This window comes from Sus scrofa, chromosome 1 (genome assembly GCF_054392235.1).
Source record: "Sus scrofa isolate SSC_HxYL_T2T_F1_AM1 chromosome 1, Sscrofa_HxYL_maternal_Yorkshire_Landrace_v2.0, whole genome shotgun sequence".
NCBI classification, from domain to species: Eukaryota; Metazoa; Chordata; class Mammalia; order Artiodactyla; family Suidae; genus Sus; species Sus scrofa.
In genome coordinates, this window is record NC_139383.1 from 160599171 (window position 1) to 160626074 (window position 26904).

The 26904-nt window shown below is 42.3% G+C and overlaps 1 long non-coding RNA gene across 3 annotated transcripts in view; it reads left to right on the plus strand.

Moving 5' to 3' along the window:
• The window catches only part of LOC146406822 (uncharacterized), a 38000-nt gene continuing 11096 nt past the window's right edge, over positions 1 to 26904 (plus strand). Inside the window, exons 1-4 of one of the 3 annotated variants that reach the window (XR_014815747.1) lie at positions 1 to 159; positions 1964 to 2026; positions 6724 to 6839; positions 7985 to 8204. This is a non-coding gene — a long non-coding RNA (uncharacterized LOC146406822). The remainder of the gene's footprint in view (positions 160 to 1963; positions 2027 to 6723; positions 6840 to 7984; positions 8205 to 26904) is intronic. The other 2 variants (XR_014815752.1, XR_014815750.1) reach the window with 2 other exon arrangements.

Sequence of the window (26904 nt, forward strand, 5' to 3'; positions counted from 1 at the left end):
AGCCTCCTCCATTCCTAGCAGAACCAGTAGGAGTTCCTGGGTGGGTGTGGCCCCTGCACCCTGGGCCTCTTCACCACCTGCCCCCGCCACTCTGCTGGGATAGGAGCTGATCTCTGGGAGGGACCACACGGACTGCACTTGTTTCATAAGTCAAAGAAGGTAAATGATTGGCTTTTCTCAGTCTAGCAAATGTTGACAGAGGCCTTTAGTGCTTCTTGTTTTCCCATTCATCAAAGAGTAACTAATAACCATGTGGTGAAGCACATTGTTGACAAACCCTCAGGGCCCACACCTTTCAAATCAGAGGTTCTTTGGTTTTGTGGCTTCATGGTTTTTCACTCAGGGCAAGGTGATTTAATTAAGCTCTGTTGACTAGTCAAAGACAGTCACCTGGCTGTTGATGACATTGGTTGTTTCCAAAATCTGTCCCCAGAAAAAAGTGTACATATTCCTTACTGAGCCAAAGCACAAAGGGGACAGCTCAACTTGTTGGTTTACATACTCAGTTAGGCAATCTCTTGCACTGCCAGGGATCAATGAACTATTGAAATTCATGCACTTTATTCCTAAGGAGTGGAAAACAAAGATTTTCATAGAGTCCAAGCATCTCTTGGCATTCACCTTTCTGATTTGCAGTTAGATTCCCCAAAATTGTGGCAGTGTTTGAGAGTCAGATGACATAGGTAATCTCACTATAACCTCTTCCCCTTAGAGGCTAAAGCCTGAGCCAGCTCTTTCCTGTGCACTGCCTAAGCTGCCTTTTATTCTTGTGTGGGCAAGAGAGAGGAAAAATGATATGTTTAATGCCCAGTTTGCCTGCCTTTAAGGATTGCGCTTAAGTGTAGCCAAATGAGAAAATAATAAACAAGATTTATGTTATAACTTTGCATATGACACCATTGAAATATTATAATTTCCTATGTTATAATCCTCTCACCTGTTGCTATCAAGAAACCATTGACCAAGCTCTTTTTTGAGGAAACATGCTAGAAAGCTTTTCTGGTCCTTTCTAAAATTGTGCAAGTTAGAATGGCAACCTGGAACCAGGAATCTAATTTTAACAACCATGAATCTCCAGTACATAAAACATGATAATAAAATAACAAGTAAAAATACCCATGCTACAAACCAAAAGAGTTTGGAGTTAGATATTGTGAAAGCTGATGTGAGGCTGACCCTTGTTACAGTCAAGTTTCCTGGAGGAGTCCAACAACAGGACTGGTGAGAGGGAAACATCTGACGCCCAGTTTATTGATTTGGACACCGAGTAGTTAAATTGTCATTATTTTGTTCCACTGGTTACACTGGGTTAGAGTTGGGGCAGGAGAATTTCTCCTAGTAAAACTGCTACATTTTATTGCTTCTGTTCAAAACACGCAGAATGGGCTTGTTAGGAAAGCCAGGGATAGTCTTAGAAGAGAGTCATATTTTGCTGTGTGGGATCCATAGGTGGTTTTTCTGATGTTTCTTGTCCTACATATCTGCTCCTTTTAAGTAAAAGCTGAAAGTATTGTGATGAGAAATGACCTTCATTTCAATATAAAATACTAATAATTTGTTGTAGTTTATTAGGTGGTTAATGTTTAAAATCAAGAGTCAATTGAGGAGTTCCCGTCGTGGCACAGTGGTTAACAAATCTGACTAGGAACCATGAGGTTGTGGGTTCGGTCCCTGCCCTTGCTCAGTGGGTTAACGATCTGGCGTTGCCGTGAGCTGTGGTGTAGGTTGCAGACGCGGCTGGGATCCCGCGTTGCTGTGGCTCTGGTGTAGGCTAGTGGCTACAGCTCCGATTCGACCCCTAGCCTGGGAACCTCCATATGCCGCGGGAGCGGCCCAAGAAATAGCAAAAAAAAAAAAAAAAAAAAAAAAAGGAGTCAATTGAAAAAAGTGTACTGGGTTGCTAAGGCTTCTGTAACAAAATACCACAAACTGGGTGGCTTTAACAGAAATTGATTGTTTGCAGTTCCAAAGCTAGAAGACTGAGATGAAGGTGTCAGCAGGGTTGGTCCTCTCTGGGGCCCTTGAGGTAAGATCTGTTCCATGCCTTTCTCCCAGCTTCCAGTGGTTTACTGGTAGCTGGTGTTCTTGGTTTGTATAAGCATCATCCCAATCTCTGCCTTCATCTTCACAGTGTTTTCCTTCAGTGTTTCTGTGTCCTCACAGGCCATTTGAAAAGGACGTCAATCATATTGGATTTGGGCCCACCCTATTCCAGTATGACCTCGTCTTAACCAATCACATCTACAATGACCCTCCTTCCAAATAAGGTTACATTCTAAGGTATTGGAGATTAGGGTTTCAACATGAACTTGAGGAGAAATAATTCCACCCCTGTCAATTAGTAAACCTAATATTGGGCCAAAATTTCAGAGAAAATGTGACCCAGGGCGCATTTTAAAAAATTAATTTTTTAAAGCAGAAAATTACTGTGACAGAAATTGGTTATACACTCATGGGGGGAAGAAAAGCAATAAAAATGAAATAGCCACTGATGTGTCTATCCTTGAAGAGCGGCATTGTGACAGGGGAGCTGCTAGAGGCCGGCTGATCTGGACGTTGTCTGCGGAGGAGCACACTTAGAGCAGTTTAAGGGTAGGTTCTGGAGGTCACCCAGCTTTTTGGGCTCCATCTGGTTCTACGTGTCCTTGCAAAAGCCAGGTAGCCAGGAGCAAGGCAGGTAGAAAGTTGAGGCACATGAAAGAGACCTCAGTTTCAGAGAGCACGGCTCCAAAGTGAGTCAGTGTGCCATGTGTGTTCTACAAATTGCAAAGCACTAGGAGTTGGCAGTGATGACAATGTGAAATTATAATAAAGTAGTCACAGCCCAGGCATGCAGAAATGGAGTCAGGTGGCCATTGATGATCTGGTCTCAGATACATCTCCACACCAGAGAGAGCTTGGAACTTTGTGTGAACTGTACCAAGGACATCACCAGCTGTATTCAGAACACCTGCCAGCTGCAGCCTTAGGGTGTCAAGATCTCCCTTTAAAACTATGCAACCTTTTCAGTCCCCAGCCAATCCTAACTTAACAAGCACTTTCACTTCTTTCCAGCTCCGATGATGATTTTTAAAATTTTTTTTCATTGTTATTTCCCCAATACAATTTTTTTCCCTACTATGCAGCATGGTGATGCAGTTACATATACATGTATACATTATTTTTTTTCTTACATTATCATGCTCCATCATAAGTGACTAAACATAGTTCCCAGTGCTACACAGCAGGATCTCATCACTAATCCATTCCAAAGGCAATAGTCTGCATCTATTAACCCCAAGCTCCCACTCCATCCCCCTCCCCCTTGGCAACCACAAGTCTATTCTCCAAGTCCATGATTTTCTTTTCTGTGGAAAGGTTCATTTGTGCTGTATATTAGATTCCAGATATAAGTGATATCATGTGGTATTTGTCTTTCTCTTTCTGACTTACTTCACTCAGTATGAGAGTCTCTAGTTCCATCCATGTTGCTGCAAATGAATAGACATTTCTCCAAGGGAGATGTACAGATGGCCAACAAGCACATGAAAAAAATGCTCAACATCCCTGATTATTAGAGAAATGCAAATCAAAACTACTATGAGATATCACCTCACACCAATCAGAATAGCTATCATTAATAAGTCCACAAATAACCATGCACAAAAATAAACTCCAAATGGCTGAAAGACTTAAATATACGACAGGACACCATCAAACTCCTAGAAGAAAACATAGGCAAAACACTCTCTGACATCAACATCATGAATATTTTCTCAGGTCAGTCTCTCAAAGCAATAGAAACTAGAGCAAAAATAAACCCATGGGACCTCATCAAACTGAAAAGCTTTTGCACAGCAAAGGAAACCCAAAAGAAAACAAAAAGACAACTTACAGAATGGGAGAAAATAGTTTCAAATGATGCAACTGACAAGGGCTTAATCTCTAGAATATACAAGCAACTTATACAACTCAACAGCAAAAAAACCAATCAATCAATGGAAAAATGGGCAAAAGACCTGAATAGACATTTCTCCAAGGAAGATATACAGATGGCCAACAAACACATGAAAAAATGCTCAACATCGCTGATTATAAGAGAAATGCAAATCAAAACTACCATGAGATACCACCTCACATCAGTCAGAATGGCCATCATTAATAAATCCACAAATAACAAGTGCTGGAGGGGCTGTGGAGAAAAGGGAACCCTCCTGCACTGCTGGTGGGAATGTAAACTGGTACAGCCACTGTGGAGAACAGTTTGGAGATACCTTAGAAATCTATACATAGAACTTCCATATGACCCTGCAATCCCACTCTTGGGCATCTATCCGGACAAAGCTCTACTTAAAAGAGACACATGCACCCGCATGTTCATTGCAGCCCTATTCACAATAGCCAGGACATGGAAACAATCCAAATGTCCATCGACAGATGATTGGATTCGGAAGAGGTGGTATATATATATATACACACAATGGAATACTACTCAGCCATAAAAAAGGATGACATAATGCCATTTGCAGCAACATGGATGGAACTAGAGAATCTCATCCTGAGTGAAATGAGCCAGAAAGACAAAGACAAATACCATATGATATCACTTCTAACTGGAATCTAATATCCAGCACAAATGAACATCTCCTCAGAAAAGAAAATCATGGACTTGGAGAAGAGACTTGTGGTTGCCTGATGGGAGGGGGAGGGAGTGGGAGGGATCGGGAGCTTGGGCTTATCAGACACAACCTAGAATAGATTTATAATGAGATCCTGCTGAATAGCATTGAGAACTATGTCTAGATACTCATGTCGCAACAGAAGAAAGGGTGGGGGAAAAAACTGTAACTGCAATGTATACATCTAAGGATGACCTGACCCCCTTGCTGTACAGTGGGAAAATAAAAAATAAAAAAAAAAAATAAGTCCACAAATAACAAATGCTGAAGGGGGTGTGGAGAAAAGGAAACCCTCTTGCATTGTTAGTGTGAATGTAAGCTGGTACAACCACTATGGAGAACAGTATGGAGGTCCCTTAGAAAACTATACATAGAACTACCATATGACCCAGCAATCCCACTCCTGGGCATATATCCAGACAAAACCTTCCTTGAAAAAGACACATGCACCCGCATGCTCATTGCAGCTCTGTTCACAATAGCCAAGACATGGAACCAACCCAAATGTCCATCGACAGATGATTGGATTAGGAAGATGTGGTATGTATACACAATGGAATTCTATTCAGCCATCAGAAAGAAGAAAATAATGATAATTTTTGATAAACAATTCATGTGAGTAACTGTAGTCTTGTGGGTTTTGCCTTTATAAACTTCCCACATTTTTGTGTTTGTGCCAGAACATAATTCAAATGCTTTTTGAATCTGTGTATCCCAGGCTGCAATTCTAGCAAATGCCAAATAAATACCTTTTTATTTCAGTCAAGTCTTTGTTTCTAAAGTTTAGCTTATCAACAGAATGTAGCCCAGAATGAAATCCTACATGTCTACACTGCTAACATCTTTTCATCAAGGATGGTTTGGGCCACAGGTGGTTTCACTAGGCTCTGCTGTTCTTTCTGAGTTGAAAGCTTCTTACTTGCCTGGCAGTTCCTGTGCAAATGACTCAGCACCTGCTGGGGGAAGAGCTTGGCCAAGAGGTGCCTTGAGGCTAACGGGCAGAGTCAGGCAGGACTGTGGGCACCTGCTCTGCACAGGTGTATGGACAGGTGGATGTCAAACAGCTCCAACCCTAAAGTCACTAGTAGTCAACTGACTAGGTTTCCAGTCTACTTGGAGGAAGGGGTGTTTGTGATGGATGCGATGCTGTGTGTTTTTACTGAAGGCTCTGTACTGTGTTAGTGATTGACAAAGAATTAGCAATTGTAGCTCCTCACAGCTGGGGCTCCCCTCCCCATTAAATCACTTCTAGCGCCAGCAAAGGAGTAAATGATAACAAACCGACCTCATCAAAACTTCCTTTTCACTCTGAAATTTTGACCGTGTTGATTTAAGGGCGCAGAGTTGAGTCAGAGCATCTTAAAGAAAAGGGAGGAGAGTGCAGGTGAATGGTGTTCAGGAGTGGACCTGGTGCAGGCAGCCAGCAGGATCAGAGCCGGCTCCAGGGACGAGTGTCTCCCTGCTTCTGCCCTGTTCTCTCTTTTCACACCCTCATTTCCCCAGTGAGGGTTCCCACCCCATCTTTTCACCTCTGGCTGGCTGATAGGCTTTGCGCTCTCTAGCACAGATGATGAGAGGGCATTTGGGCTCTGCTATCTGTTGGCTAGAGACCTCTGCATCCCATGGATGAGCTTTCCTGGATTGGAGGTCTCAGTGGTCCAGTTTGTGGCCCTGGTCACAGAGTGCAGCCCTAGTGCTTCTTGGTGGAGGTAGTACTGCCTCCTGGGGGTATTTTGGAAATGTGGGGAAGGGGCCCTTTTTGTCTTCTGGCTAATTACTGTACTGAAACATTTACATGTGGAAATTATTATTTAATTATGAATTGCTTTCATTTTATTTTTCCTTTATATTAGATTTAGGTTGTTAGGATGATTCTTTTCAAAGGTGTGTATAAGTGATATCATTTAGGAATCTTATTTCCAATTAAGATGGCTTTACGAAATATTAGTTTTCAAAGGATCAATATGAGGTCTGATAACATTGAGAACCTCTAACTCATGTTTCCTACATATGAATATAAATTGTTTTATTCCAAAAATAATTACATCTTTTAATTATGTTTCAGTGTTGTCTGCTAACATGGAAAAACCTATAGGGTTTTGGGAAGACTCTTCCACCAGAATCCATGCTAAAGTAATGAATCTGTAGTCATCCACAATGAACGTAGGATGAAAGTCACAGGTATGGACTGAGGGGCTAGCTCCTTTTAGCCACTCTGCTGAACTCAGCTGGGCATTCAAGTGCATTCAGGTTAAACAGGATTGGCGGAAAGCATCTGGCAGTGACTGCATGCCTGTTTGATTTTTGCCGTTTCTTATCAGCGTGGTGGTTGTTTACTCTTGATTTCTGCTCTGTCATTTAGACCTTGATACAATCCTTGCTCACACATTGTCATGAACTCTGGTTCAGAGCAGGTGCCCTTTGCAGGGCTGGTGAGTAGCTTACAAAGCCTCTGGTGCAGAATTTGGTCACTTTACTACACAGCATTTTTCATGTGCAGCTCCCAGAGCCTCCTTGCTCATTTCTGCCTGTGTTTGGGGCAGTGAGTCTATGGAGCGGTGTGCTTTCCCTAATTGAGAGCCATCTCCACTCTATAACAGCCTCTGGCCACGTGCACCAGTGGACAAGCACACACTCAGTTCTCATCTGCATAAGAAGTTATCCATCCCCACCACCTCCTTACTCCAGTCGACGCCAGGAATCTCACTGGCCCCTTATCTCACCTTCCCTCCAATACCACAGATGTTCCCTTTGGTCATCTTCATTTTCTCCACATCTGTTCACAGAGCAGAGCGTAAAAGTCAGTTTCCTCCATGAACAGCTGGTGGAGGAGCTACTTAGGTGAACCACAATCTTCCTTCCTGTTAGTCTGCAGTTCAAACAAACCCACATGACAATTGTCCTCTAAGCCCCTGATAACCTGTGACAGGGCTGCCCTGCGGTGTGTCCCCTCTGCCCCCTGCAGGAATGGCATCCCCACTGAGCCTGCCTCTGAAGTGCGCTTGTCACTCTGGAAAGCCTGGGAGGAAGTGGGAGCCTGGACATTCCCCCAAGGAATGCAAGCCCTTTGTCAGCATCCAGCGTTTCTTCTGCGCTTTCTGTGCCTGACAGTAGCAGGTGTCAATTACCTACCCATAAGCCTCATGCCTCCATCATTTCATTTGATCCTCACAGCAGCCCTGCAAGCCAAGTCAGTATCTCATTTACAGAGAAGGAAGTTGAAATTCAGCAAAGCTCAGTGACTTGCATAAGGTCACTTCGCTTTACATGTTAGCTCGGAGGACCCACACATCTCTGACTCTTGTCTTTGCCTTGGCTTCATACAGGTGCAGACTTCTGGGTCCTGCTCTGCTTTCTGCATTGTTTTCCCCTCTGGTGCCCAGCATCTCTACACTTCTCCCTGACAAGCTTCCCTCCATTCTGGCTTATAGATGCTCAGCATTTCTCCTGCACACGTAAAGGGACAGTGATGCGCCACCTTCTAGGATGGGAGCATCGTACAAACTCTCTAAGCACTGGTGGCCTGTAGATTTCACGTCAGTCTGGGTAAGGCAGATATATGATTTTTAAGTTGCAGGGATGTTGGAGCTACACTTGTGTGCTAATTTATGTTGAAATCATATACAAGAGAGGACTTTTGTAGGTTGTAGGTTGTTGTAGGTGCCTGTGGATCTTCACCTCAAAACATATACATGTATTTAAACAAAAAAGATTAAACTAAACATGTCATTTAAACAAAAACATAAACAGGCAATTTTAAGAAGCATTTAGTTTTCTTTGAAAGGCTATAGAATGAACTGAGGTGTGTTTTTGTTTGTTAATGATAAGAATGATTTGAAGCTGATACTTTCTGTAAGATGAACCACCAGGTCCATCAGAAATGAAGGCTGGCAGCCACATAGTGGAAGCCTTGTGCTAACACATTGCTTCCACAACCTTGAAAAAAAGGACCTTGGTTTTCCTGGCATAAATGTATACCAGCTAATCTGTGCCCAGCTGTCAACTCCCTGCAGGGGCCATCTTCTTTCAGCCAAACCTGTGTGATAATTCTTTTCGTCTCTTCCTTTGGAGTTTTGTCACCTGCTAAATGGCACCCAGGAAAATGCCCTTTCTCTCATAGTTCTTATCATCCCATCACCGGGTTTACTACTCCCTGGGTTACTGGATAATTTCTCTGAGTGAAACGTTCCTTACATATTAAGAGCTAATTTGACAATCAGCCACCACCAGGATGAAGGAAATTCTCTAAGAACCCAGTTTCGTCAATAAGTAAATGGGATTTAAAAAGAGGGGGAACTATTGTGGGTTAAAATACTCTTAAAGGATATATCCATTAAGTTGAATGTTAGATGATATGAGGTAATTGGACTATTGCTTTTCATTTTGTCAGAGGTGATAATGGTATTATCCTTACTGTTGGAGATGCTTATTGAAATACATTTATAATTGGTCTTAAAATTTTCTTGCCAAAAAGTGTGGGGATGCAGGGGGTGGTAGATAAAATAAGGCTGGTAGGTGAAGCCACACAGGTTCTTTCATAATTGTGTGTGTGCGCAGTTTTTCATTGTACAGTGTTGAAAAAGAGCACATGGGCTACAATACTCCTTGGTGCCAATGCTGCCAAAGATCTGTGTGCGTGCTCCTTGGATTCACTTCATCAACACAATGACAGATGAGGCATTCAAGTAGCTCCCTGTGATTTCTGCGGGAGTTCACTGCTCTATTTTCTAGTTAAAATAACTTGGAAGCTTGCTGTCCAAAGCCATGGGAAAGATAAAAATCCAAGTGACCTGTGCTTGGGATCAGATTTTGAAAGCTCTCTCTGAGTGTGACTCTCAGTCCTGATAGCTCCAGCTCAGAGCAGTGCCCTTTTGCACCATGAGCCCAGGCCTTTATCATAGTGTCCATATTGATTTTCTTCTCTTGGCCTGAACTCTAGGACTCTTTGTTCTAGTAAGAGACCTTGTTTGATAATGCTGGTTCTGATAAAAACTGATCCTTGGAAATAGATTCTTGGAAATATCACCCCCATGATAGAAATGCACTAATTTGTTCAGTCAGTCAATACATTGTTGAATGCTGTGTCCGCCAAAAGGCCTGGAAGCAAGCCTACCTCAGCAGCAATGAGAACACTTGTACCTGGACCTTGATGTCTAATGCTATTTCCACCAAAAAGAGCCAGGACCCCTTGGGGAAATGGCTGATTTCAGGGCTAGGACAGTGTAGGTCCATGAGTGTGGGGTACCTTATGCTGCAAAATAAGAGTAATTAATAAAAAAAAGATAAGGCCTGTTGGAAGGACACAGAAACCAGCTTGATGGGACACTCATTGGCCAAATGTGGCCCAATTTCAGCATCCAAACAAATAAAGCAATGGTATATAAACCATAGGGAAAAAAAGGAATCCTTGAGTCCATAATGATAATTACATTAAATAAGTGGGAGAGAAAGAAGGGCCCTGTTACAGGAACACCAAGTCCTGGCTGGTAATGCACGGAGGTGACAGAGATGGGCAGTCGTGAGCAGCCATCAAAACAAAGACTTATTCAGGCAAGAATCCTTTATGAATGCTAAGTCCAAGGGGAATATCTTATGAGGATCTGCATATGTGCTGGACCTATGTGTGTCTCCCCAGAGCTTGCTTACTCATGGCAAGGGCTGCAGTAGAACCACACAGTGAAGAAACTGGGCGATGCCTTGATGGGCATTACCATCAAGCGAGAGGCTGATGGACACTATATGTCTGCCCCCAGGATGCACTAAGGACAGAGCTTTGCTTACCTGGCTTACTGGCCAGGAAGGCATCAAACCCTAAATGAGAGCAATTCTGTTTAACAGAAGGGGGAAATTATTCTTCAGAAATGCAGTGTCATAAAAAATAAAAGCAAAGCTGTGGGAATGTTCCAGACTAAAGGTGACTAAAGAGATGTGGCAAATGGATGTAGATCCTAGGTGCTATGTTGTCCTGGGGGGAAATACATTATAAAGGGTATCAGTGGGTCAGCTGGCAAATTCAGAACACAGAGGGCACCCTTACTGGGTGTGGTGATGGGAAGGGGTTGGAGCATTTCTCACAATGGATGCAGTGTGTCCTGTGAGCCCCTGAGGTGCAGGGGCTGGACCGGGTTTGCCGTGCCTGCTGCATGTATATCTGCAGGAGCTACCTCACTCTTGACCCCTCCACGTGTCTCTGTCCTTCCCAGCCGAGCCCAGCCCAGGCCCTCTCCTCTTCTCTAAGTTTTCCTGTGGTGCCAAAGGGTGCAAACTGCTATTCTCACTTAGAATGTGAGCTGCCAACTGGTGGGCTAAAAGGTATGTTTTCTAGCACATATGACATTATTTTAAAGAGTAGTTAATGATTAACTTTCCTTGTTTTGTTTCTTAAGAGTAAGCTGCTTCTTTTAGTGTTCTAGTTCTTAATGTATTTGTTCCCAAAATAGCCATTCTGATAAAGAAGCATATGTAACTGGGTGCATGGTTTTCATTAATAAATGTGTAGTATTTCAACAACACATCACTGGACCACTCTACACCACACTGCAGTTGGGGTGGCCAGCACCACCCAGGGAAGCTTGGGCAGGGCCTAAAGTTCTAGAGAATGACTGGGCACTGCAGCTGATATTTGCCTGGGAGAAAACCTCAATGACGCCTAAGTCCGTGTTGGTGCCCCAGAGTTCCCACACCTCTTGAGGGCAGAGGGCAGAGCAGATGCTGCCTGTGTCTGACACATGTCCTCTCAGCCTACCTGGGATTATCTTAGGCTAGTTCTCCTTGGAGCTGCTGGCTTCTTACATCCCTCTGTCCAAACAAAGATGTTCTCTGGCTCTACCTTGGAACACGGATGGCCTGCTGGTGAGTAGGCTCCAAGTACCAGGGAGGCAATGTTCTAGGATGACTCAGTCAGTGAGGGCAGGAGTGGATGGGCAAATACCAGCCCTCCCCTCTCCAGGGGGCAGTGTTGACCTACGCTCTGCATCCTCACGGAGTCCCTTTGCTTGGGACCATGTCCCTGCCTCACCATGACAACCTTCATGGCCTATCCTCCCTTCCCTGTCTCACTTCCCATGTACACTACTAGAGCATATAGGCTTGTCCCAGGGTCGACCTCTGGGGACCTCTCATTTGAGACACATAGTCTTCTCCAGCAACAACCCAAGTTCATGAACTCAGGTTCCATCAAATGTGTCTGTGCTAATGCTCACAGGTTTATCTTTTCATTTTCCTTTTCAGAAATATTCTAAATAAGTCATCCTTGATAAAATTGTAATAAATTAAAAAAACAAGATATTAAAGTACATACTAACTACTTAAGAAAATTTCTGAGTTAAAAACAAGACTGTTCATGTTAGCACTTTAGCTAGTGCTAACATGTAATGCTGTATAATGTTACTACATGATACTAACAAACCATCTGTAAATATTCTCCCAACAAATATTTTAGGAATTACACTTGTCAGCTCTTAGTTTATTAGAAATTGATATCAAGGACTCTTAACCTAATTTGTCACTATTCACAAATATTGCCTGGTTAAAGGAAGATACTAGCAAAATGTGTACATGTGACACATCATCATTACAGCCATAGGAATTGTCTGTCTCTAGAAAGTGGTTATTGGTGATCGCCTTTTTCTCATTTGTGCATTCGCTTATTGAGCAAGCATTTTTCAAGTGCTGTGTGGTGAAACCACCTGTTACTTGAGACAGAGCCATGAGCACCTAGTGCAGGTGGAGGGCAGGTGCAGGAAGGACGGGAAGTAGCTTGGGATCCCTGCTTTCACAGAGGTTTGCCCCATGGTCCAGGAGAGCCCAGAATACATGGACAAAAGATAAATAAATGTACATGCCATTTCAAGTTCGAAATATTGTGTGCTTTCCTCCCAAAGGAGAGCCAGGGTTCGCCCTGGTCTGGCCTTCTCTCAAACAAAGTTTTCATTTAAAGTACAGTCTGTTACAATCGTGATTGGTATTTCAAGGCATTTTGCAACACAGGTTGGGCTGGTGCAATTGTTCCCAGGACCGACTCACTTCAAGGGCTGGCCAGATGGCTGTTGCCTCATTTTAATCTCCTGTGAGCAAGAGTACATTTCTGGTTCTTGGCAACCTCCACTGGCTGAAGTACAAGGAAGCACCAGATTAGGAGTTGGGAGAGGTGGGATTTGCTTTGACTGTGTGACCTTCAGCACAATCACCCAACTACTTTGGGTGCAGATTGCTTCAATTATTAAGTAATAAATGGTTATGGCCACATCTTGGAGCACAAGAGCCAGTTTAAGGAAGACATGATTGGCAGGTCTCCTTTGAAAAAGGGAAGAAATGGTAACTTTAAAAATCAGAAATTACAACACTGTGTCTGCTTTTGAATGTAACAATCCAGAGCTCTTCTGACAATTGATAGTGTGTGCTTGCAGGTGGCTCCTTATGAGAGGAGGTCACCTCTAAGATCTCTTGAAGCTTTATAAATTTGACCTCCAATATTCTAGCCTCCAGCTGTAGTGACGGTTTGACATTTTTTGAGATACTTGATGTTTCTTGAAATGATATGTACCAGTTGAAAAACAGCTGTTTGAGATCTGTGGGCTGTGTTTACTTCTGAATAGTTCTGAATATACCTGTGAACTTGAGGGTGAATGGGTGAGGTGGCCAGCCCTCTTCCAGCTCTACCCAGAGCAAGTCCACACTTATCTACGTTGTAAGTTAAAGGGATCCGATGTGCCCAGAACATTGCACTGGGGATCATGAACTCCTTATCTGCATAAATATTTGCTTGTTCAGTTTTTTCCTGCATCATCCTTGTTTATTCACATTCCATAGTTCTATTTATCAGTCATGAGAGTTCATTCAGAAGCATTGCCCCAAGTCTTTGCGGTCATTGCATGCCAGAGTGCATCCTTTTGAGCACAATCCACTTTGCATACTTGGGTTCTACTCATCCCAAGCCTGCCATGCAGGGTGCTGGTCCTTGGTAGTTATCAGACTTATTCCTCACTTACCCCATGCTCAACTCTGATTCACTTGATCCTGGCAGGCTCCCTTTCCCAGATTCTCAGAATGGCCAATTCAGCCAGTGGAGACAGAGGTCAGAGATGAGCTGAGCAGGAGGAAGGGAAAAGTGGCAGAGGTTTCCCTCCCTGTTTTTTCTGTGGTGTCTCAGGTAGTAGCTGCACTTTCTCTATGGTACCAGCTCCTGTCAGGCGGGCCTGCCGTGTTTCCCACCTCCCTGGGCTCCAGGAAGCCTACTTCCTTACTTGTCCGTCCACTCAGCATGGTGATGTCTTCTTGTGCGGCTCACCTCTAGCTGGGTCCTTGATTTGGTGTCTCTGCCTTCTCATCACCTGTACAACCACTTCCTTTCATTCGATTCCCTCTATTTTTACATTTTAAATGATCTGTTTTTCAGACTGGCCCCTGACTGATCAAGTTCTTTGTACCAGAATTAGTGCCAGAGTCAGATCTTCAAGATGGGATTATGGGACTAGGCTGCTTCCTTGTTTGAGCACACAGTGGTGCCCTTCCTGCAGGTGGAGGAGGGGAATTGGTCAACTAGGACATGGATTTGTGTTGTGACTGCCCAAACCATCACCTGTTGTTTGAGCTGGGATGCTGGTCAGTTCAAGGCTTTGGGATGCTACCTAGAGACTGTGTTCTGTTGATGCGCCAAGTATAATGATCGCGAGGGTGGTGCTATAGAGTTTCCAAAATGACAGTGGTAGGTTCGCAGCTGGGAGTCTTGAATTAGGCACTATTACATCCAGAGGTTAGCCTTAAGCAATCATTCATTTCTTGCAGCCACAAGGCAGGCATGGCTGAGGATCAGGCCCACTATCTAATTGTGTGGGCTGCAGAAACAACAAATGTACTAAATCTCTTATATTAAATTTGTGACATTGGAGGGAAGAGGTGGGACCTAGGGATTTGGGAAGGACACTTAGTGGACTTTGCTAAGTACCTTGAAGAGCCCTACCCCCAATTCCTCCACCCTGTCTTGCTAGATTTTTCCCTGTCTGAGGAAAGTAGGCTTTCCTCTGTAAGGACTGTGTACTGAAGTCCATTCTCACCACCTGCCTTTGCCTCCAGACCTATGACCACAGTGGTCCCAGCATCCTCTGGTAGGGTGGGGCAGGGAGAAGAATTTCAAATTTTGCTTCCTGAGCAGACAACTTCTGCAACAAACAAGTTTGCTGATTTCTAACTCTAGGAAATTTGTGTGGGAATAGATTCTAAGGGTGTTACCTAGAGGACAGAACATAACTTTGGATGGGACCCAGCAAATTTATTTGTATAGGTGCAGTTCTCTAGGACCCGGGATTTAATGTGCTAGCCGTAGTAGCTGCAGTAGCTGCAGGTGGCCCATTTCTTGGTTGGATGACTGACTACCTTTTAGTGTATGTGGGCTGACATTCATTGAGCTCAGGAGGGACAGCTATTCCATTACAGCCACACTCAGGGAAGGCCCTGAGCATCAAAGGTAAAAGGAATTCCTCCTAGTGAGCAGAATGCCCAGGGGAAGTTGTTCTGATTTTCCACTTTGCATGGGAGAGAAATACCCAGAGGTATGGATCTCCTCTAATTCATGGGCAGTGGCTCAAGGCTATGTGGTATCACTGATTTTAAGAGAGCAGATCAGAGGATGGGTGATTTGGAGATTTGGGAAAGAGTACATGGATGAGGCTCTTGCAAGGGCACAGGATGAGAGAATGCTTTGAACGTTCCATGTAAATGCTCCTCAAAGGATCTCTGCTGCAGAGAAGACACAGCCATGGTTCCATGAAATTGGAAGTCACCTTGATCACCACCTGACTGTCTTGAATTCCTTGTGCCACTGAGCCCACAGGCCAAGGTGGGGAGACTTTCAAAGTTGGGTTTCTTAATCCTATTTCCAAGGGGAAACTTAGGTTTTTATAACCCAGCAAGGACAGGGAGGAGTATGACTGGGTCCAGGGAATCAAAGGGATGTCCTGTAGCAGAGGTCAGTGAAGAAAAACAGCAACCCAACAAACATAGACAGGAACACAAGGGGCTTACCTCCCTCAGGTGGGATGGTTTAGTTCACACCTCCAGGGAAAGAACCTTGACTGGTGAAGACACTGGCCAAAGGCAAGGGGAAGTGGAATGGATAGTAGGAGAAGAAAGTGCTACGTACAGTTGATTCTATTCCTTGACAGTAGTTACAGTCTGTAAAGTTACTGCCAGCACTGAGTCAGTGAAGCTGAATCACTGCCCCTCTGGGAAGCATATAGCATCTGCTTCAGCCTATCAGTACACAGCTTTGTTTTCTGTGGGTTTCTGTTCAAAAATAGCACATTCGCTAGATACTGTTGATGCAATAACATTGACTGCATGGCCAACAGTGCCGTAACTCAGGCCTGAACAAGCTCATGTAATACATGTACTTTCTCCTTTGGCACATCACATCCTTCCTGCGCTCATGACCATCAGACAGCACATCAGCACTACACTTGGGGGCCATTTCAAGTTGAAAAACACCAACAAAAAGCTCCTAAATGGACAAAGGATCAAGATTGCAGAGGAGTAAGACATTGCACTCACCTTCCGCCACAAACACATCAAAAAACCACATCTACAGGTAGAACGATTTGCACAGAACATCTATTCAACACTGGCAGAAGAACTTAAACCTCCCAAAAGGACAATAAACCCTCCACATAACTGGGTAGAATGAAAGAAGAGAGAAAGAGAGGGAGAGGGAGAAAAGGAATAAAGACGGGACTAGCACTCCTGAGCGGGAGCTGTGAAAGAGAAAAGCAACCCACACCCTGGGAAGCCACCTAACTGATGGGGAGATCAGCCAAGATGGAGGGACCTCAAAGTTGCCAAGAAAAAGCACAGAAACTGGACTAAGAAGGGCAAAGCAGAGTGAGGGTTGCACAGATCATCTGCACCACTGCCCCAGACACCACAGCATGAAAGACTCATGTGGGGGTTGGGCACTGAGACTCAGTCTCTGGAGGTCAGTTTTGGGAGGATGATGAGGGTTGGCTGTGTGGAGACAGCCTGAGAGGCTAGGGAGCAATGTTCACAGGTTGGGGAGCAGAATGCCACAGCAGAGTGAATCCAGGAGGAGGTCTGGGCCCACTGGAGAAGCAAGGCTCCATTGTAGAGGAAGGTGAGAGGAGGAAGGATGGGCCACAAAAGAAATCTCTTTCCCTGTGCATGTGCAGGCTCTCAGAGGGTGGGGCACCTCTGATGTAGGCTATGGGTGGTGAGAGGCCAGCCTGGGCCACGGGAGGAGACTGGGTGCCTCTTGTATGGGCTATGGGTGGCTGAGCACCTCTTGCGTGGGTTAAGGGCATTGGGGGGCTAAGCATGACATGGCACCTCTTGTATGAACTACAGGTGGTGGGAACAAACCAGAGCAGTCATCTCAGAAACCAGATGGGGGCATGGCCCACCACCACTAGGGGTCTGTGAACAGGCTCCATCTGTGGCCCCAGTCACCTCAGAGGTTGGCAAAAAAGAGGGCACTGCAACTGAGCACCACATGTTGATGCTCCCACTCCCCTGGGAAAACACCTGCCTGCTGCTGCCAATGCCAAACACTCCAGGCAGTGCCAACACATTCTTGATCACTGTCACTTCCCAGGACCCTGCAACTAGAAGCAGCCTGTACAGCACCTCCCGCATGGGCTAAGCAGGACCAGGTGCTTCTTGCATGGTCTACAGAAACAGGGGCCAACCACCATAATTATCTCTGCCTCCAGAGGTGGGAGTGGCCTGCCACCACTAGGAGTCCATAAACAGGCACCACTTGCAGCCCCAATCACCTCAGAGGGCACCACAAAGAGGGCATTGTGACCAAACACCACCTGTTGTTGCTCTCACTCTCCTGGGAGCTCGAACACCCTGTCACTGCCACTGACAAATGCTCTGGGCACTGCCTAAATCTGCCTGAGACTCATTACCACTTCCCAGGGCCCTGCAACTAGGAGTAGCCTGCACCACCTTCCTGCAGGTCCTTGCTACTGTCAAGAACCCAGCAACCAGGTACTGACTACTAGCCCTACCTATTGTCTCCTTCTCCCTGAAAGCACATTCAGCACCCTGGGAATAACAACCTTCTCACACCTAAGAAAGAGACAGCAAATATCCAAACTCCCATGCCAAAAATAAATAGTAACCCCTCACAAAGTACAAAGGGGTGCTCTTGAATAGAAATAGTCCTCCAAGACTACAGTAGTTGGTTTCCATAAACTCACAGAAAAAGAAAAATATAAGCAAAATGGAGAAGCTCAGGAGCCATTCTCAGTTAAAAGAACAGGAGAATTCAACTGAAGCAGCAAACAATGAAACAGACCTCTGCAGGCTAGCAGACATTAAGTTCAAAAGGGAGACAGTGAAAATACTAAAAGAATTAAGTGTGAATATGAAGGAATTAAGAGTGGATATAAACAGTACTGAACATTACTTTAGAAAGGAACTAGAAAACATAAGGAAGAACCAAGAAAAATTAGAAAATTCATTTGCAGAGACATGATCTGAGTTAAAGGCACTAAAGAGCAGAATGAATAATGCAGAGGAATTACTTAGTGACTTGGAAAATAGAATAATAGAAATCACCCAATCAGGACAGCAAACAGAACATGAAAGAACATGAAAGCAATATAAGAGATCTATGGGATAATATAAAGTGGGCCAATCTAAGCATAATAGGTATTCCAGAAAGAGAAGAAAAACAAAAGGGGATTGAAAATATATTTGAAGAAATTATATCCAAAAACTTTCCAAATCTAAAGGAAACTGATATCAAGATACAGGAAGCACAGAGGATCCCAAACAAGTTGAATCCAAACAGGCCCACACCAAGACATATTATAATAAAAATGGCAAAAGTTAAAGAGAGGATTCTAAAGGCAGCAAGAGAAAAACAAAGTGTTAATTATAAGGGAATCACCATAAGGCTTTCAGCTGATTTCTCTACAGAAACACTACAGTCAGAAAAGAGTGCCAAGATATATTCAAAGTTATAAAAGGGAAAAATTTGCAGCCTAGAATACTCTAGCCAGCAAGAATATCATTTAAAATAAAAGGAGAAATAAAGAATTTCTTTAAGAAACAAAAACTAAAAGAGTACGGCAATACTAAACCTATTCTAAAAGAAATACTAAAAGAGCCTCTCTAAATAAATAAGAATTAAGAAGAAATAGGATGGAGGAAATCAAAATTGGAAAGCAATGACTTAAGTAAGTCAGTAAACAGATCTAAAAGAAAAAAAAAAAAAAACCCTATTGTAAAAGTGACAATAAACACAAGGAATAGCTAAAGAACAAAACATGAAAATGTTAAAAAAGGATTTCAAAATCATAGAATATAGGGAAGGAAAGTATGGAAATCTAGACTATTTTTTTGAATAATGTGTTTGAGCCTATATGATTATCAGGCTAAAGCAAGCAGATAGAGAAAGGGGTTAACATTATTCGAAAAACAGGGCAGCCACAAAACAAAACCAAACATTACATTCACAAAAACTAAAAAGAAAAGTACTCAAGCATAAAATAAATGGAAATCATCCAACCAAAGAAAGAAACAAAGAAAGAACATAGAATCAATGGGAAAACAAGGTTTAAAATGGCAATAAATACATATTTATCAATAATTACCTTAAATGGCAATGGACTGAATGCTGCAATCAAAAGACATAAGTGGCAGATTGGATAAAAAAGCAAGAGCCTACAATATGCTGTCTACAAGAGATTCACCTTAGAGCAAAGGACACATATAAATGGAAAATGAGGGGATTGGAATAGATAATTTATGCCAATGGAAAAGACAGGAAGGCAGGAGTTGAAATACTCATATCAGACAAAATGAAGGCCATATAGAAGGACAAAGAAGGACACTATTTAATGATAAAAAGATTCGTTTAAGAAGAGGATATTACAATTGTCAATATATATGCCCCTAATATAGGAGTACCCAGATACATACAACAAATACTAACACACATAAAAGGAGGAATTGATGGGAATGCAATAATAGTAAGAGACTTTAACACCCCATTCACATCAATGGACAGATCCTTTAGACAGAAAATCAGTAAAGCAACAGAAATCTTAAATGACACAATAGAAAAGTTACTTAATTGACATTTTCAGGACAATCCAAAAAAAATCAGAATATACATTATTTTCAAGTGCATATGGAACATTCTCAAGGATTGACCACATACTGGGGCACAAAACTAAGCTCAACAAATTTGAGTATAGAAATTATTTCAGGAGTTCCCGTCATGACTCAGTGGTTAACAAATCTGACTAGGAATCATGAGATTGTGGATTCGATCCCTGGCCTTGCTCAGTGGGTTAAGGATCCAGCGTTGCTGTGAGCTGTCGTGTAGGTCGCAGATGCGGTTCAGATCCTGCGTTGCTGTGGCTGTGGCATAGGCTGGCAGGTACGGCTTGGATTAGACCCCTAGCCTGGGAACCTCCATATGCCATGGGAGCGGCCCTAGAAAAGGCAAAAAAAAAAAGACAAAAAAAAAAAAAAAAGAAAGAAATTATTTCAAGTATCTTCTCTGACCACAATGGCATGAAACTAGAAATCAACCACAGGAAAAGAAATGAGAAATTAAACAACATGCTACTAAAAAACCAAGAGGTCAACGAGGAGATCAAAAAGGAAATTTAAAAAATACCTTGAGACAAATGATAATGAAGACACAACTACTTAAAATCTATGGGATGCCACAAAAGCAGTGCTTAGAAGGAAGTTCATAGTGATAAAGGCCTTCTTCAAAAAACAAGAAAAATCTCGAATTGAGAACTTAACCCACCACCTAAATGAATTAGAAAAAGAAGAACAAAAAAACCTTAAGTCGGCAGAGGAAGGAAATCATAAAGATCAGAGAGGAAATCAATAAAATAGAGACTCAAAAAACAGTAGAAAAAATCAAGAAAAGCAAGAGCTGATTCTTTGAAAGGGTAAACAAAAGTGACAACTCTCTGGCCAGACTCACCAAGAAGAGGAGGGAAAAAACCCAAATAAACAAAATAAGAAATGAAAAAAGGAGAAATCTCAATGGATACTGTAGAAATACAAAAAACTGGAAGAGAATACTATGAACAAATATATGCCAACAAATTTGACAACCTAGAAGAAATGAACAACTTTCTAGAGACTTACAGCCTACCAAAACTGAATCAAGAAGAAATGGATCAATTGAACAGACCCATCAATAGAAATGAAATTGAATGTGTAATAAAAATACTCCCTACAAAGTCCAGGACCAGATGGCTTCACAGATGAATTCTACCATACATACAAAGAACTTATACCCATCCTTCTTAAACTTTTCCAAAAGGTTGAAGAAGAAGGAACACTTCCAAAGACATACCCAAAGACCATCACCCTAATACCAAAACCAGACAATGATACCAACAAAAAATAAAATTATAGGCCAATAATTTGATGAATATAGGCACAAAAATTCTCAACAAAATTTTAGCCAACCAAATCCAACAACATACAAAAAAGATCATATACCACAACCAAAGTGGGATTCATCCCAGATTCACAAGGGTGGTTCAACACTTGCAAATCAATCAACCTCGTACGTACACCACATTAACAAAAGTCGAAAACCACATGATCATCTCAGTAGATGCAGAAAAAGCATTTCACAAAGTCCAACATCCATACATGATCAAAACTCTTACCAAAGTGGGTAGAGAGGGAACATACCTTAACATAATAAAAGCCATTTATGACAAACCCACAGCAAATATAATACTCAATGGAGAAAAGCTGAAAGCCTGCCCACTAAAATCTGGAACAAGACAAGGATGCCCACTTTTACCATTTTTATTCAACATAGTATTGGAAGTCCTAGCCACAGCAATCAGACAAACAAAAGAAATAAAAGTCATCCAAATAGGAAGAGAAGAGGTAAAATTGTCACTATATGCACATGACACAATCCTATATATAGAAAATCCTAAGCACTCCAAACAAAAACTACTTGAACTGATCAATGAATTCAGCAAAGTAGCAGGATATAAGATTAACATTCAGAAATCTGTTGCATTTCTGTATACTAACAGTGAAATATTAGAACAGGAATATAAAAATAAAATACCTTTTAAAATTGCACTAAAAAAATTAAAACCTGGGAATAAACCTGACCAAAGAGATGAAAGTCTTATATGCTGAGAACTATAAAACATTCATCAAGGAAATTAAAGAGAATTCAAAGAAATCCATGCTCCTGATTTGGAAGAATTAATATTGTAAAAATGGCCATACTGTGCAAAACAATCTACAGATTCAATATAATCCCTATCAAATTACCCATGACATTTTTCACAGAACTACAATGAACAGTCCAAATATTTATATGGAACCACAAAAGAACCAAAATTGCCAAAGCAATCCTGAGGAACAAAAACCAAGCAGGAGGTATAACTCTTCCAGACTTCAGGCAATATTACAAAGCTATAGCAATCAAGACAGTGTGCTGCTGGTACCAAAAGAGTCATACAGATCAATGGACCCAGAAATAAACCCAGACACCTACAGTCAATTAATTTTTGATAAAGAAGGCAAGAATATAAAATGGGGAAAATATAGTCTTTTCAGCAAGTGATGCTGGGAAAACCGGACAGCCTCATGTAAATCGATGAAATGGGAACATACCGTCACACCGTGCACAAAAATAAACTCAAAATGGGTTAAAGACTTAAATGTAAGACAAGATACTATCAAATTCCTAGACGAGAACATAGGCAAAACATTCTCTGACATTAACCTTACAAATGTTTTCTTAGGTCATTCTCCCAAAGCAACAGAAATAAAAGCAAAAATAAACCAATGGGACCTAATCAAACTGACAAGTTTTGCACAGCAAAGGAAACCATAAAAAAAAAAAAAAGAGAGACAATCTATGGAATGGGAGAAAATAATTTCAAATGATGCAACTGACAAGGGCTTAATCTCTAAAGTATACAAACTACTTATACAACTCAACAGCAAAAAAGCCAACAACCCAATTGACAAATGGGCAAAGGCCTGAATAGACATTTCTCCAAAGAAGATATACAGATAGCCAACAAGCACATAAAAAAAAATGCTCAATATTACTAATTATTAGAGAAATGCAAATCAAAACTACAATGAAGTACCATCTCACACCTGTCAGAATGGCCATCATTAACAAGTCAGTAAGTAACAAATGCTGGAGAGGGTATAGAGAAAAGGGAACCCTTCTTCACTGTTGGCAGGAATGTAAATTGGTACAACCACTATGGAAAACAATATGGAGGCACCTTAGAAAACTGTATGTACATCTACCATATGACCCAGAAATCCCACTTTTGGGCATATATCTGGATAAAACTTTCATTAAAAAAGATACATGCACCCGTATGTTCACTGCAGCAGTATTCACAATAGCCAAGGTATGGAAACAACCTAAATGTCCATCGACAAATGAATGGATTAGGAAGATGTGGTATATGTACAAAATGGAATACTACTCCACCATAAAAAAGAACAAAATAATGCCATTTGCAGCAACATGGATGGAACTGGAGACTCTCATACTGAGTGAAATAAGTCAGAAAGAGAAATCCAAGTACCATATGTTATCACTTATATTTGGAATCTAATATATAGCACAAATGAACCTTTCCACAGAAAAGAAACTCATGAACTTGGAGAACAGATTTGTGGTTGCCAAGGGGAAGGGGGTGGGATGGTTTGGGAGTCTGGAGTTATATAGATGGAAACTATTGCATTTGGAGTGGATAAGCAATGAGATCTTACTGTATAGCACAGGGAACTATGTCTAGTCACTTGTGGAACATGCTGGAGGATAATGTGAGAAAAACAATCTATATATTTGTATTCCTGAGTCACTTTGCTGTATCGTGGAAATTGACAAAACATGGTAAATCAACTATAATGGAAAAAATAAAAATCATTTTAAAAAGCCCCTGTATGCACAAAACATGGCACTGATGAGAGCAGAAAAAAGGACATGTGATGGAGTTCCTGTCATGGCACAGCGGAAATGAATCCAACTAGGAACCATGAAGTTGAGGGTTTGATCCCTGACCTTGCTCAGTGGGTTAAGGATCCAGTGTTGCTGTGGCTGTGGCATAGGCCAATGGCTACAGCTCTGATTGGACCCCTAGCCTGGGAACCTCCACATGCTGAAGGTGCGGCCCTAAAAAGAAAAAAGACCAAAAAAAAAAAAAAAAAAAAAAAAAAAAAAGACTCGTGTTTCCAATGTGAGAACTGGAACAAGAGGGCAGAGCGTCCCCTTTCCTACTTCAGCTGAGAAGTCACGTTCTGCTTCCATCCATGAAGGACCATGGGTGCTCTGTGGGCACTGATTTGGGGGCCACGAAAAACTTGTAGTGAGTAGACCAATTTACAAACATGGACCTGGGACAAAGGATTGACTGCATTAACTCTGGCTCAGACAGTTGCCTTTCCCACATACTTTGTGGTTTTATCTTAATGTTTCCTGTGATTGGATGGGTTCTTAACTGCATGGTTAATCAGTCAGTCCCTAGACCACAAGGGTCTTCTGTGGACCTGCTGAGGGAGGTCTTTATGTCTCCTTCCCTTGCAGGGGATGGGGACATCTTCATTTGTATGAAGGATGGCTTCCTCACAATGTGCTGTGAGTTACATGTGGGTGGCAGAGAGAATTGGCTCTAAGGCATTAAACAAGTAATGGGGCTGGTCCTTGCCCATTTGCTGTCACTTCCATCACCTGTCCTCCTGCTGCTCTGCATTACAAGAACACTTACTCTTTTCTCAGATCCCGAGGCTGCTGATCAGACTTAGCTCAGTGGGAGGAGAGAAGCAGGGTGTACTGACCTTGCTCTGTCCGTCACTGTGGCCCTAATTCTGCTGGCAAGGCCTGCAGTCACTCTACCGCCCTATCCTTTGTCCTTCCATCCCTTACCTTGCGTGCTCTGTTTTGCCTTCCTGACCCCTGTGTGGCTGGAGTTCCATTACCTGCTTAGTACATCCACCTGCATTGATACCCTCAGTCATCCATCCTTACTAGGCTGCTGTCCTCCTGAACCCATCCTGGCCAGTGCAATGGTATTACAACTTCATTCTACAATTGAGAAAGAAAAGACCACAGAGCTAATTAAATGTGCAAGGAAGGTCAAACCCAGGTCTTCAGACCCCAATGCCAGAGACATCCTATAGACCAGACCATCTCAAGTCCAGTAAAATTGAAAGCTGGACAGGAATCATTCAATGCTCCCATTGTCATATATGTCAGAACTCCAAATGTTTTGGTTTGGACACATAATATGATTTAAATAAATCAGATTGAGAGAAAAGAAGAAAGCAAATTGTTTTATGGAGTTCCCGTTTTGGCTCAGCAGTAACGAACTCAAGTGGTATCCAGGAGGATATGGGTTCAATCCCTGGCTTTGCTCAGTGGGTTAAGGATCTGGTATTGTTGTGAGCTCTGGTGTAGGTTGCAGATGCAGCTCAGATTCCAAGTTGTTGTGGCTGTGGTGTAGGCCAGGAGCTGCAGCTCCGATTTGACCCCTAGCCTGGAAACTTCTATATGCTGCAGGTGTGGCCCTAAAAAGCAAAAAAAAAAAAAAAAAAAAAAAAAAAAAATTGTTCTAGATAAATCTTTGATACCTATCCCTCCTTATTAGTAAAGACTGGCTTTTTTTGTTTGTTTTTGTCTTTTTGGCCTTTTCTAGGTCTGCTCTCGCGGCATGTGGAGGTTTCCAGGCTAGGGGTCGAATCAGAGCTGTAGCCGCCGGCCTACGCCAGAGCCACAGCAACATGGGATCCGAGCTGCATCTGCAATCTACACCACAGCTCACGACAATGCCAGATCCTTAACCCACTGAGCAAGGCCAGGGATCAAACCTGAAACCTCAATGTTCCTAGTCGGATTCGTTAACCACTGCGCCACGATGGGAACTCCGAGTAAAGACTGGCTTTGAATGCATATTTCTGAAAAGATCATAAAGGACAATAGAATGAATGTGGTCTGTGAGATATAATCACTTCTTGATGTAGAAACTCAGCTTTTGAATATTTAAAAATATTTCATCTTATCACATTCTCCATTCCTGGGACAAGGCTCCCATGCACGCACCTCCATGCCCTTGCAGCCTCCTGTCCATCTGGTGGCCAGTGTGAGGAGCAGTCCCAATTAAGCAGGGCATCCTGTATTTTATCCCAAATTTAATCAAATGAAAATCAATCCAAGTTAGTTATGGTTTTTAAAAATTATTTCTTGAATAGGTTTTGCAGCAAGAACCATAATACTTTTTGAAATTTGTCTTCTTTTTCATTTTGCCCACTGCTTGGTTAAGATACTAGAGATCAATTTAATGGCCAAAGAGTACTCATAAGTTAAATATTCATTTACTCATGCATTATTCTTAATAAAGAGAATAGAGCTTTACTAAATTAAACTTTCAGATCAGAAGTAAATTCAGAAGAGGGCCTTTGCTTTTTGGGGTATGTGGGTATGTACATTTTAAACACAGTCTGTTGAAGTGGCAAAAGACATGCTTCTTATTAAGTTCTGCTGTCCTGAGTTGGTTTTTTGCTGTCCTTGTAGTACATGCAGCTCCTGAATTATCAGTGCAGTGGTTTCTGTTTGGAAGACTAAGATTACAAAAGCATTTAATGTTTTTTGAAACTCCAGTTTTATAAAGTTTTTTCATTGCTCCTTTGTAACTTTAATGAAGCAGTATTTTCAGCTTTATCTACCTTTTTGGCAACTGAGAAGGTTTGAAGGTGCAATAATGCCATGTTTTGATCACCTGGGGGGAAGGGTTGACATTAGGTAAACTGTGAAGAAATCTTAGCTTGAAAATATGTGAATGCAAAAAAGAAAGCAGTAATTAGGTTAATTAGTAATTAGCAGCAGCAGGTGTTTAAAGCAGAAGTGGAGGAGAAGGCAGGCACTTTTACTGATTCATGTGTTTACATAACGATTTAGAGGTAGGCTTAGGCCTTAGGGATGCCTCTACCTGCTAAACATTGGTGTATCTTGCGGGGACACCTGAGTAACATCTCTAGGATGTTTTCAGCCCATTTCTGAATAGCTTTTGTATCATGAACCATAATACACCCAGCAAGATCATGTGGGTCTCTCCAGCCTGTAGGGAGGCCTGAATGCACAGAGAAACATCCAGAATTCCCTCCTAGGGTCCAGGAAAGAAAGGGAGCAGCCCCACTTCCATCCTGCAGGCTCATGGTCCAAGGGGAGCGTTTGGCATGGATGATCCAG